The sequence below is a fragment of the Aegilops tauschii genome, chromosome 7 (assembly GCF_002575655.3).
Source record: "Aegilops tauschii subsp. strangulata cultivar AL8/78 chromosome 7, Aet v6.0, whole genome shotgun sequence".
Taxonomy (NCBI): domain Eukaryota; kingdom Viridiplantae; phylum Streptophyta; class Magnoliopsida; order Poales; family Poaceae; genus Aegilops; species Aegilops tauschii.
Genome location: NC_053041.3, coordinates 463,812,350 through 463,824,821, shown reverse-complemented (window position 1 = coordinate 463,824,821; position 12,472 = coordinate 463,812,350). Strand labels below are relative to the sequence as shown.

The window sequence follows — 12,472 nt, the reverse complement described above, 5'->3', positions numbered from 1 at the left end:
ACGCAGCCAGACTCCGAAGGTTCTATGCCTAGTTCCGGACTATGTGTTCGTCTCCTTACCTCCATCAATTTTTTTTATATCAGCTATCTGTCTTTTCTTTCTTTCTTCCCTTTTTTCTTCACAACCTTACAAGGTTAAAATGTGTCTTGACTACACAATCTTGACGCGCTAGGTGTGCTCATTATACCTGGGGGCTTCTTATACAGAAGCTTAATATAATTATGTTCCGGGCTTTATGCCCCCCGCACATGTGTTACTTTTCCACATGTACCTTTTCTTCGCCATTATATGCATCGATATGACTTAAGTGTTGGCCAAGCTAGGTTGCTTGGCTCTTGTGTTTATGCCCTATGTTCCCGTTAATTCGGCTAGGGCATAAGGGGAGCACCTCTGCGATTGTTACTGCCGGGTCAGCCGGATGTGTGCCTCAGACTGGGTGAAGCCGAAAGCTAGCGTTCTTAAGGGAATATTCAGTCGGTGAACAAAAGACGACTTTTATTTATTGTAATACATGCCCCCAGATGTTTATATCCTGCGCCTCCTTTCGCAGTTTGGACATGCACATTAATGCATGCGTACCCAGGGAAAGGAACCCTTAACGGAACTATTCTCCCTGGAAAATGTTTCTTACTATCCATGTAATATAACTAGCTAGTTGGGTACTTGTCTGTTCAAGCACTTATGACCCCTACGCCTGGTTTCCATGCATACCCCGGTTTTTACATAATTGAGCGGGTATTCGGATTCACTCCGGACTGTCGGGTCCGGAGGTCGAAGCGAAAAGGTCCGCCATGACAAATGATTTACAATCCGGCTAGGGACAATATATGTCAATTGAAGTACACAGTCACTTAGACTAACTAAATTCTTCTTCTATACCATCCAATAGGCTGTCTAGCCTACAATCCTGTTGGGAATACTTTGCAGCTAATTTCACCTGGTCATACACCAAACTGACGGGGATTTCTTTCCCATCAGACCCCACAGGTCCGACTTCGGCCATATGGTTCGGGTCAGCCTTGGTATATCGAGTCTTCACCATGGCCCAGGATTCCCTCGCACCTTGTCGGCAGGCAGATATCTTCCATAATCGGAAGCGCCGCCGCGCTCCCTTAAGCATCTCTGCGAGCTCCCCCATGCCTCCTGGCAGGGAGGCGGATGGCCACAAGGCCTGGGCAATGCCCTGCATCACCTGCCGAACTTGTTCGTGCAGTTGTGAGAGCTCGGGCAGAATATCACCTTGAGACCCGGGCATCTCTTCTGCGGGACGACCTGTCAGCATACCTACAGATATAACTCTGTTAGTCGGTTTCTTTGCTGAACTCTATAAAAGTTCGTTCAAGCACTTACTAAAAATGCCGCATCGAAGCCTCTTATTCTCCTTTACGGAGTCAGCAAGCTGGGCCCGAACATCTTTCAGTTCAACACTCAGCCGGATATTAGCATCTTGGAGATCGTTTTTCTCCTGCCTAACCTTCTTAAGCACGCGCTCGCCAGCCTTTAGCTGTCGTTGAGCATGTTGCTCATCGCCTCGCACGGCCTCCGGATTCACTCCAGGGTCATCTGCGGAATCTATTCTTAGATTTGCATACATGCCGCATTCTACCTGGTACATGTCATTCTTTGCAATAGAAGCAAGTGTTACCAGATGGGGCTTTCTCGGACTCCTTCACTGCGGCACCTGCGGCCTGAAGCTGGGCTTTGCATTCCTCTAGCTCTTGAGACAACTGGGTATTCTTCTCCATAAGAACCTACACAAATAATGATCCTTAAATCAGTTGTGTCAACTGTTTCAAGTCTCAGGGGCTACTGATATACATAATTATTAGATTTTCTTACTCGTATATCCTTTACATACTGGTCCGTGGCTCTGGCAAGACCATTTTGAGCAGCTCGGATGTGCGCGTCTCCTGAGTTGAAGGCATCGAACGCCTCTTGGGAGAAACAAGCGTCGCGGAGTACGGCCCGACGATGCTTGTGATTCATGGCGCTCTCCACTTTGGAATTCGTAGCAGACAGCCTATCCGCATCCTCTGTAGGAGGAACATCCAGTGTTGGCCCCATGTTAGCGTCCGCCTCTAAGTCCGGCTCTGGAGCCCGACTGGTGGAGGCGTGGCAGGCAACCTCTCCGGATATAGTCCGGCGAGCGTTTTTCCTACTAGGAAACATGGGCATTATTATATTTTAAAAGACGACAATCACGGAGCGGGGTTCCTTTTCATGCCTCTGCGACGGCGTCTCAGTCCTGACCGCCTTCCTTTTAATCCTACCCGGCTTCGGTGCCCCTTGTTGGTGAGTCACTGCGGGTTCGGCATGGCGTCCCGAGGGCCTTCCCTGTAAGACACCATATGTGTGCGGTAGGTGAAGTGCAGAAAAAGGGATCCTTCTCGGAAGTTGGGACTCCGGTTTCACTTACATGCGATGCAGGGAGTAGTCTAGAATAATCGGCTATGATGGCCACCATGGCACCGTCGCAGCTTAATTGATAGAACGTCCTGTCAATAAGCTCCCCAAAGGTGTCCGGATCTTCTTCGAGTCCGGGGTCGAGGGCCCGGTCAGGGTCCTCTGGTTGTGGACGCGGGTTGTGGACCTCCCTCACAGCTTTTCGCAGTTCCTGCTATGAAATGGCAAGGTAAATACTTATGACGAGGAATGCGGGAAGGTTTGGAGTAAAAAGTAGCAGCTCACCCAGCTTGGGGGGTTGTACATGGAGAATCCATCCCGTGGCTTAATGCGGATGAACTCCTCTTCCTCTCCTTTATAGAAATCAGACAGAATTTTCGCTAGAGCAGCGACTGAGTCCGGTCCCATACGACCGCAGCGGGAGGCATCGTCTTCTCCATTGAAGTGCCACATGGGTTGTCCCCGATATTGAAGTGGCTGCACCCCGCACATTATACATATTACATAACCTCGGTTATTGTCAATCCTGATTTGGCCAGCGTCTTTATCCGGCCCATCAGGTAAAGGACTTCTCCGTTATCTTCCTCCTGGGGGCTCCGAGGGCGCCAGCTGCGGCGTTTCTTCAAGGGAGCATTGTCGAACTCAGGAAGGCCCATCCGAATAGGTTCCGGAAGGGGGACGTCCTCCATATAAAACCACTCTGAAGGCCAGTCTTCGGAGGTTTTCTTCAAAGTACCGGACAGATATCCGGTCCCGGTGATGCGCCATATTTCGGCTCCGCCCACTTGATATATTGACCCCTCCTGTGTACGGGGTACGAGGCAGAATAGCCTCTTGCATAGCTCGAAATGAGCTTCGCAGCCCAAAAACAGCTCGCAAAGGGCGACATAGCCAGCGATGTGTAATATGGAGGCAGGGGTAAAATTATGCAGCTGGAGGCCGTAGAACTCCAGGAGCCCGCAGAGGAACGGATGGATTGGAAATCCGAGCCCCCTTAATAAGTAAGGGACAAGGCATACCCGCTCCCCCATGGATGGGTTGGGAAAGCTCTCCGCTTGCTCCCCGCCGTTGTAGGTGGCGAGTCCGGCTCGAATGGGGACCATATACGCTGGAGGGAGGAATCCCTGGGTCTGTAAGTCTACTAATTGGCTGTGAGGGACGGAACACTTCTTCCAAATGCCTGGCTTAGGGCTACGGGAGCGAGAGGAGAAGCTGCGATGGCCGGCCATGTTGGGATGGACTTTTCCGGGCGCGCTCCGATGGATACTCGGTGTGGGAGGACGGTGTGATCTGGATCTGAGGATCCCCGCCTCTTTAAATAGACGATTTACTTACATGGTTAGGGTGGCAAGTGTAAAAATGCCCTGACTTCTCGCATTCGCTCGACACATGGAGGATAGCCATTATTAGGCGCAGAAGCCAAGGAGTGCAACATTCACGGGAAGCTGGACACTATTTAACAGGTACTCAGAATTTGGAGAAGAACCCGCCTTGCAATGCCGAAGACAATCTGCGTGCCGGACTCATCGTCATTGAAGCCTGGTTCAGGGGCTACTGAGGGAGTCCTGGATTAGGGAGTCCTCGGACTGCCGGACTCTATACTTTAGCCGGACTGTTGGACTATGAAGATACACGATTGAAGACTTCGTCCCGTGTCCGGATGGGACTCTCCTTTGCGTGGAAGGCAAGCTTGGCAATACGGATATGTAGATCTCCTCCCTTGTAACCGACTCTGTGTAACCCTAGCACCCTCCGGTGTCTATATAAACCAGAGGGTTTACTCCGTAGGACAACAACAATCATAATCATAGGCTAGATTCTAGGGTTTAGCCTCTACGATCTCGTGGTAGATCAACTCTTGTAATACTCCTATCATCAAGATCAATCAAGCAGGAAGTAGGGTATTACCTCCATCGAGAGGGTCCGAACCTGGGTAAACATTGTGTCCCCCGCCTCCTGTTACCATCCGCCTTAGACGCGCAGTTCGGGACCCCCTACCCGAGATCCGCCGGTTTTGACACCGACAAGGCCTACTAGACAAACTGAGGGTAGAACTGCAATATTATCAATAAGAGTGGGGATGTGTTTCTGTGTGTGCATCTGCATGATAGATGTGTCGGGACGCATGCATGGATGATGAAGGGGGACCATGTGTTTGGTAAGCAAACCTAACTAGATCGGTAGATCAATTGTTGTTTGTCGGAGGAAGGGAGAGACATAACTAATGAGGTAGATCCATCGACGCGTGGAAAAAATGAGTTATAACGACCTAGCTAGCTATATGTATAGCGGGAGATCGATCGGTGTACATCCATTTGTTAGAGGCAAATAAGTCCCAGCGAGATGGATAGACAGAGAGAATGGAGCTAGGAGGTGGTGCGAGACGCCTAGCTACTAGCTAGATAGGGGGAGGATTGTGCGATTGTGAGATCGATGAAAAGAGGGGCGAGAGTTTACACGTGTGTGGGACCATATGAGAGACATGAGGCATGGACACAGAAAGGAGGAGATGGAAGGTGCGTGTGTATGTTGTAGGCAGACACCGCTGACGAGGTTTATTGATCGGTGTGTATCAGAAAGGAGTTGTGGAGACTGTGGGAGAACGACCTAAAGAAAAAAATGAATGTGCGTGATGGATAGAATGTTGAGGGAGGGGGAGGGGAGGAGGGTGTGTGCATGCACAAGAGAAAGTTAGTGCTAGCTACAAAGGTTAGAGGATTGTGTGGGTGTAAGAGACTAACAAACATCATAATTCGATATGAAAGTGGATTCATATATTTGAATAGGAGATCGTAGTGTTATAAACATATGCATGCATGAATATAGCGGTGACACGCGTGCTGTGGTTTTGGACATGTTATACCATAATGTGATAATGCATGGTGTTTGCAACTCACACCTAAATATCGAACAATCTAAACCATACTATACATCGAACAATCTCACATTTTATTTGAATTTGTGATAATGTGTGGCGTTTGCAGCTCACAACTAAATATCGAACAATCTAAACCATACTATATATCGAACAATCTCACAATTTATTTGAATTTGTGGTAATGTGTGGCGTTTGCAACTCACATCTATATACTTGTAGGCGTAGGGGGCGGGGCACCATACATTATGTGATAAACACATTATACATATGAGACATGGTATAGATTATGAAGATCTTGCTAGAGCTTGAAATGTATTGTGATTTGAAATCTACATAAAGTGGATTCAAAAAATCGAGTTCGACTTCATATAGTACACATAGTTCATATCTAACTTGACAGTAATCATGTGGTGTGCTGTGAAGATAATACACAAACGATGGTTTAACTTGACAATAATGATGATTGTAGATCTTATTAAAATAGAGAAACGAATTCAAATGGTTTGACTTCACAACAATCATGATTGTAGATCTCATTCAAATAGAGAAACGAATTCAAATTTAGTTCATATTGAAGCGGTAGTATATACATTTGGAATGCACTAAAACGTTCATTTGAGTAGCAGGTTGCATGAATTATACACGTAGCGAAATATTTTAATTGAACATAACATGAATTCAAAGTTTTGAATGGCATTTGTAGAGCGAATTGATTTGGTACAGTACACGGGACTAGACTCTCTTATATGGTGCGAATTGATTTCTTTTTGTTTTTTTCGTGCGAATTGATTTTGTACAGTACACGTTAGGCTTGTCCGGAAATTTCAACCCGCGTCTTGTTACCCCGAAATATTTAAGATATATCTTTGTCTCGTTGTGCTCCGAAAACTCCCTCCATCTCAACCCGCACCTTGCTATCCCAAATTACAACGCGCACGGAAACTCCCACCTCCTGCGAAATCTGACACGCGAAATACCCGTGATACCCCTGAACCGAAAGAACTGCCTTGCTCAAATCGGTGGGGGTACTTTCGTAACTTACCCCACATTTCGGACAAGCGCGTCCCTAAGCCATGGTTCCCCCCTCCCATCCCATCCGCCCACCCATTCATACACCGAGGCCGCGAAAACCCGCGAAGCCCCACACCCTCCTCCGCCTAGGGGTGGGAATATAAACCGAAGACCAAAGTACCGAACCGTAAAAACCGAGACCGAGACCGAACTGACCGAAACCGAGAAGTTCGGTCGTTACTTCGGTCAAAGCTTGTGGAAAACCGAAGTATTTTCGGTAAATTCGGTCATGACCCTCGGTCACCCGAAAGAACCGAGAGATGTCGTACGTGCACGTGTATGTAGTCCAAATCTGAGAAACAACCCACCTAATTGCCTAACTCCATGGCTCTTGGCCCAATTCAGGCCCAAGATCTCACGTGATGGATAAGCACGCAATCCATCCACCCGATCCCCCAAAAAAATACTATATCCACTCGATGCTTTAACCTAGCCGCCAGCGTTCCCCTTGAAAGAAAAAATTAGCCGCCGTGTTATCTCCTACTTCGGCCAGCGGCGGCTGCGGACTCGCATGCTCTCTTCCCCGGCCAGCGGCGGCAGCCCAACAGCGGTGTTATTTGTTCCCTCAGTACAAGGATTCGGGTCTATTGCAACAAAATCGATCGTCGCAATACATGCCGGTTTGTGGCTATAAGTACCTATTGCCACGAAACAACATTCGTTGGCAGCCGTTGCGATTGGACACATGGTAATAGGTTATTGCCACAAAAAACAACCGTGGCAATAAAGTCTTCTATTGCAACAACCATGTGCGAAGTTGCCACATGTTTTCCCATGGCAACACTCACCTGATGCCACAATTTACTTTGTGGAGATAGCTTTAATGCAACATGTAACGAATCATGGTGACTAATAGCTCGTGGCGATAGGACATTTGTGGCAACAACCTATACCAACGACGCTCGTTTTTTGGCGCATACTCTTCCGTGGCTATAGTCAATTACGGCAATAAACTATGGCAACAATCTTTGTTTCCGTGGTATTAGGCATTTTGTCACGAACCGCTACACTTGTGGCATTAACTTATGGCAACAAATATTCCACTCGTCGTAACAAGAAATTGCAACATACTAGTTTTGGTGGTGATAAATAGATATCACAACGGGTGAAATGTTTGTTGCAAGAAACAATTGCGACAATTTAAACTTTTTGTGGTGCTAACATGTGGCAACCAAAAGTGGATTGTGGTAATAGCCTATTGCAACCATAAAAAATACAGGTATTCAATTACAATATTCAAAACCATATGTATAATATGTCGATTCATAATTCTCATAGCAAATATCCATCAAATGATACTCAAATGTAATTTAGTCATCCTAATTAAGGCTCAAGACTAAACTATCCATGATCTAGAGTCCAATGGAGCTAGACCTTTAGATCTTGCAATCAAGAAATAAAAAAAATAGTTCTAGTTAATGAGTCCAACATAACATACGCCATACAATTATTCTAGCACCATTGTTAAAAATAACTATCGCCAAACTAACTGGAGTAATACTGTGTCAACAAGCATGTAACTGAGGGATCAGAACAGTTTTACAAGTGTAAATGTCTAAAGCATAAGCACAAGTACATGTAGTAAAAGCATCCACTATTGATTTAAGTTGTGACTCAATCTATAGTTTCACCATCGTACTTGATCCGGCCTTGATGTTCACGAGCGTGTCGGCCTCCCACTCCGCGGTGCGCAACTCGAAGCTAAACCAAACCAGCCAGGTCACAACGGTTAAGTGACGCTGGACCAGACCGCCGACGAGCGGGAGCAGCCTAATGCAAACCGCACTTCATGCACTTATGCACCTCACATATTAGAAGTTTGCATATTAGAAAAGGAAGGAGGATATTAAGCTACCATGTAAAAAAACACTAGATCAATTGTAGATTAAAAAATTGACAAGAACCCATATTCATTTACATGAGACATGTCATATGATTGCATACCAGAAATAAGCAAGTTCAGGTTTCTTAAGGATGAGAAATCTGCTCCTAAAATAACAATGCTATGTGCAGACTTGGAGAATGACATGACATGTTATTTACTACTCCATAAGTATGATTGTACCTAAGCAAAAATATCATTCTACTACCACAACCATCCATTCAACTGGCAAGATCCAACAATACTAGTCAGCGCACACATACTAATGTCACAAAGGCATGAGTGAATAAAGGAAACCAAGAGAGATACATGTGGATGATAACATCGGCGGTGATTTGGATTGAGTTAGCATCGGTGAGGAGATGGATGATCTCCATGGTGTGATTGATGATACACATGGCCATGATCTTCTTGCTGTTGTTGCATCCGTGCACTCGATGATGGGGCACCAATGCCTCCAAATAGAACAAAATCATCATCATTAACCCATAGCTTCAAGTACAAGCTAAGTATATATCAAGTGACAATGAAAACAAGTTGAGAAAAACACTGAAAATAATTATTTCATGTCATGCAGAGTTCAAACAGAATAAATATGTGCATGCTGCTGCTCCGAATCATCCATAGAGGATGCCTGCTACTCCGAAGCGAACATACATGTAATAGCTAGTGTTCTTGAGCTAGTATGGAATTGAATCGAGCTAGTATAGGAGACATGTAGTTACTGCTGCTAGCATATATAGAAATCAATCAAGCTGCATGTGCTTGAGCTAACTTGATGATGGCATTTATAGTAGGTACAGATTTCACGCAAGAAATGAAAGTTTCATGAACCAAATGATTATTAACATTAATAATTTGAAAGGAAGCTCGCTGTTTCCCTCTTCTATTATCCATGATTTCCTTTTTTTGAAGCAAGCATCATCAAACCAGCACAATCACAATTGAATTGCACATAGAAACTTAACCAATATTTGCCGTTAGCGCAACTCCAATGGGGCGACCCATTTCGTCCGCGGCCGTCCGTTTGGGTCGGCGCGGACAGAAAAGGCGGCCCAACATCCCGACCCAAACCGATGCGCGTCCGTTTTTCGTCCGCGGACGACCCATTCCCGGCCCATTTTTGAGCCTGATTTGCGTCGGCGCAGACACGCGACGGACGCGCGCGCGGTCGCCTACTCCTGTCCCCGGGCCCGCTGGTCTGTGGCACATTGGCCTCCCTCCCCCCGGCCAACAAGCAACCCTCGCCCCCCGCCTCCTCCGTCACCGAGCAGCCGCCCATTTTTGCGACGACTCTTCAAGCTGCCGCCGCCTCCACATCCGCCCAGCAACGCCGCCCCTGCCCCCAGTCGCCCGCCGCCGCCGGGGAGCAAACTAGTTCCCGCTGCTGCTTCCCTCACCGCACAGCCGCCCGCGACCAAGAAGACGCCTCACCGCCCCCGCCACATACAACCGGCACGCTCGTCGGACGCCGTCACACTCGTCGGACGCCGGCAGGGCAGCTAGCTGTTCTGTGGGCGCCGCGTCTCCCCTCGCCGGCCGTCTCCTTCTTCGACGCCCGCAAGCTGTTCGACAGTTTGCCAAGGTACGAAAATGGACTCCGCCGATGAGTTCTTTTTCCACAATTTCATTTGCGACTCCGATGATTCGTCGTCCGACGAGGAGGAGATATTGGCTGCCGTGTTGGTCCATCACCACCTCAACAACCAGCGGCCGTTGTTCCGTGGCTCCATTCCGGGCCACCTTCCGGCGTTGAATCGTAACCGAGAGAGCGAGCATTTCCTTCTCTGGAAGGACTACTTTGATACAACAAACCCGTTGTTCAAACATCACAAATTCCGCCGCCGGTTCCGTATGAGTAGGCATGTTTTCAACCGTATTAGAGAGGGAGTGGTCGGCTATGATGACTACATCGAGTGCAAAGAGGATGCCGTCGGCAAGATTGGTTTCTCCTCTTATCAGAAATGCACTGCCGCCATCCGAATGCTTGCATACGGAGTGCCCGGTGATCTCATTGACGAGTACGTCCGTATGAGCGAGTCTACATGCCTAAAGTCCCTGTATAAGTTCTGCAAGACTGTGATTGTTGTGTTTGGCCCTAAGTACTTGAGAGAGCCGACAGCTGCAGATACAGCCCGTTTGTTGGCGATGAATGCTGGCAGGGGCTTCCCGGGGATGCTTGGCAGCATAGACTGCATGCACTGGGAGTGGATGAACTGCCCTTCTACTTGGCAAGGGCAGTATAAGGGACATGTCAGGGCTTACACTGTCATACTAGAGGCCGTGGCGTCTCAAGATCTCTGGATCTGGCACTCTTTCTTTGGCATGGCTGGATCACACAATGATATCAACGTGCTTCAGCGCTCGCCGGTGTTTGCTAGGCTTGCCGAAGGCAACAGCCCACCGGTGAACTTTACTATCAACGACCACAACTATGACAAAGGGTACTATTTGGGTGACGGTATTTATCCTCAATGGACCACTATTGTAAAGACAATACCCAACCCTGTTGGAGAGAAAAGGAAAAGATTTGCCCAAGAGTAAGAGAGTGCTAGAAAGGATGTCGAGTGTGCCTTTCGTGTTTTGCAATCTCGATGGGGCATCGTTCGGTATCCTGCTAATACTTAGAGCACGCAGAAACTACGGGAAGTGATGACTGCTTGTCTGATCATGCACAATATGATCCTAGAAGATGAGCGCCCGGAACGTCTGTACGATCAAGGCTTTCAGTTTCAGGGTGAGAATGTTGTGCCTGAGCATGGAGTAGCGGCAACATTTGAGCAGTTCACTCAGTTTCATGAAGACATGCGTGATTGGCAAACTCACGTGCAACTACAAAATGATTTGGTTGAGCATATGTGGACTCATGTTGGCAACCAATAGATGTATCTTCTTTTATTCATTTGCAAAACTATGTGAAACATTTTTATTTTTATTTGGCCTGTAAAACTATACTATTTATTTGGGCGGACTATTTTGTTTGTTAAATTTTCATTGCACAATATGTTGAATGCAATGCAAAATTGGGCGGCCAGCCGGCCACGCCTGCACATATGGGTCGGCGCGTTGGGCGCGCTGCCAACCCATATGAAAAATAGGGCGGACGCCGGCGGGCGGCCGACCCAAACGGACAAAAAGCGGACGAAATCGCCGTCCGTTTGGGTCGGCCCGTTGGAGTTGCTCTTATGTTGTGTTTATAACAATTGCAATTGATGTCCACTTCAGATCAGATGTTCAATGGGTGGAAAGAGAGGTTGGAGCTCACCACGTGTGGGGGTAGGAGAGGAGGAGAACGTCCTGTAGCAGCAGTTTCTCCTCATCGGAGCAGCACCTGCAAAAAACAGAGCCTTCAACATGTCTAGATCGGGAAGAGAAACGGAAAAATTAAAAGAACAGAACAAAAAAGGACAACCTTCCATGGCGTCCTATACTAGGAGCAGATCCTCTCTCTCCGGTCTGCAGCGACTCGGGCACAAGCCACATCAACGGCACCAGCGCCAGGTCGGCCTTTAGGGGCCTCGCTGCTTATATGGACGAGCCAGTCATCGAGGCGGCAAGCGCCTTGCAGCGACACGGGCACCGGTCGCGTCTGAACGGGAAGACACCCGTTGGCGCCGTAGACCCCGTCCGCCAACGCTCAGGAAGTGGAGGCCGTCGCACCGTTCGGCCGTGCGTCCTCCACGGTGCTGCTCCCCGTCGACCGGTGGATGGAGACCCCTCGGCGGCCCAGCGTGGTACCCCAAAGGTTCGATGTCGGCCTGGGCGTCGTAGACTCGACGGGGCTGTGCTTGCCTTCGGTGAGGGGATGGTGGAAAGGAGATGCTGGGAGAAGGAAGATGTGGATTAGGGGAAGGAGGAAGGAAGGCGTTGCGAGGATCTGGGAAGGATCGGCGGATATGTCTCCTCGTGGGTGGAGAAGAAACACGGGAGATGGGAACCAGTCTGCCAGCGTTGGATTGGAGAGCATCTGACGGCTGTGACCGGCGATCCGTGTGAGGGTAGAGTGAACCAATCAGAAGCCACGGTTTTCTTCACCCAGGATTACATAATTTGAGCTGCATGTAAATCAAATAAGGTTAACATAAAATCACAAACCAATAATTAGGAAAATATGTGTTGTTCTTTCTCATAGCTTAAAATAGTTGAAACATCTCCCCTGTCATAACTTAAAATTATGTTGGGGATAATTCAAAGTTCTATTCGCAACCAATAAAGGAAAAAATATCTAAATGTGGTCA

At 47.9% G+C, this 12,472-nt stretch overlaps 1 long non-coding RNA gene across 2 annotated transcripts; it reads right to left on the bottom strand.

The window, feature by feature from the left end:
* Positions 1-7,749: 7,749 nt before the first annotated feature.
* LOC109783317 (uncharacterized) lies at positions 7,750-12,176 on the bottom strand. Of its 2 annotated transcripts, XR_012189272.1 has the most exons (4): positions 11,647-12,176; positions 11,500-11,565; positions 8,544-8,689; positions 7,750-8,146 (listed from the first exon to the last, which is right to left on the bottom strand). It is a non-coding gene; the product is annotated as an uncharacterized lncRNA (long non-coding RNA). The 2 variants fall into 2 exon arrangements; XR_005761676.3 differs by lacking the exon at positions 7,750-8,146 and having other exon boundaries at positions 8,266-8,689.
* Between the last annotated feature and the right edge of the window lie 296 nt (positions 12,177-12,472).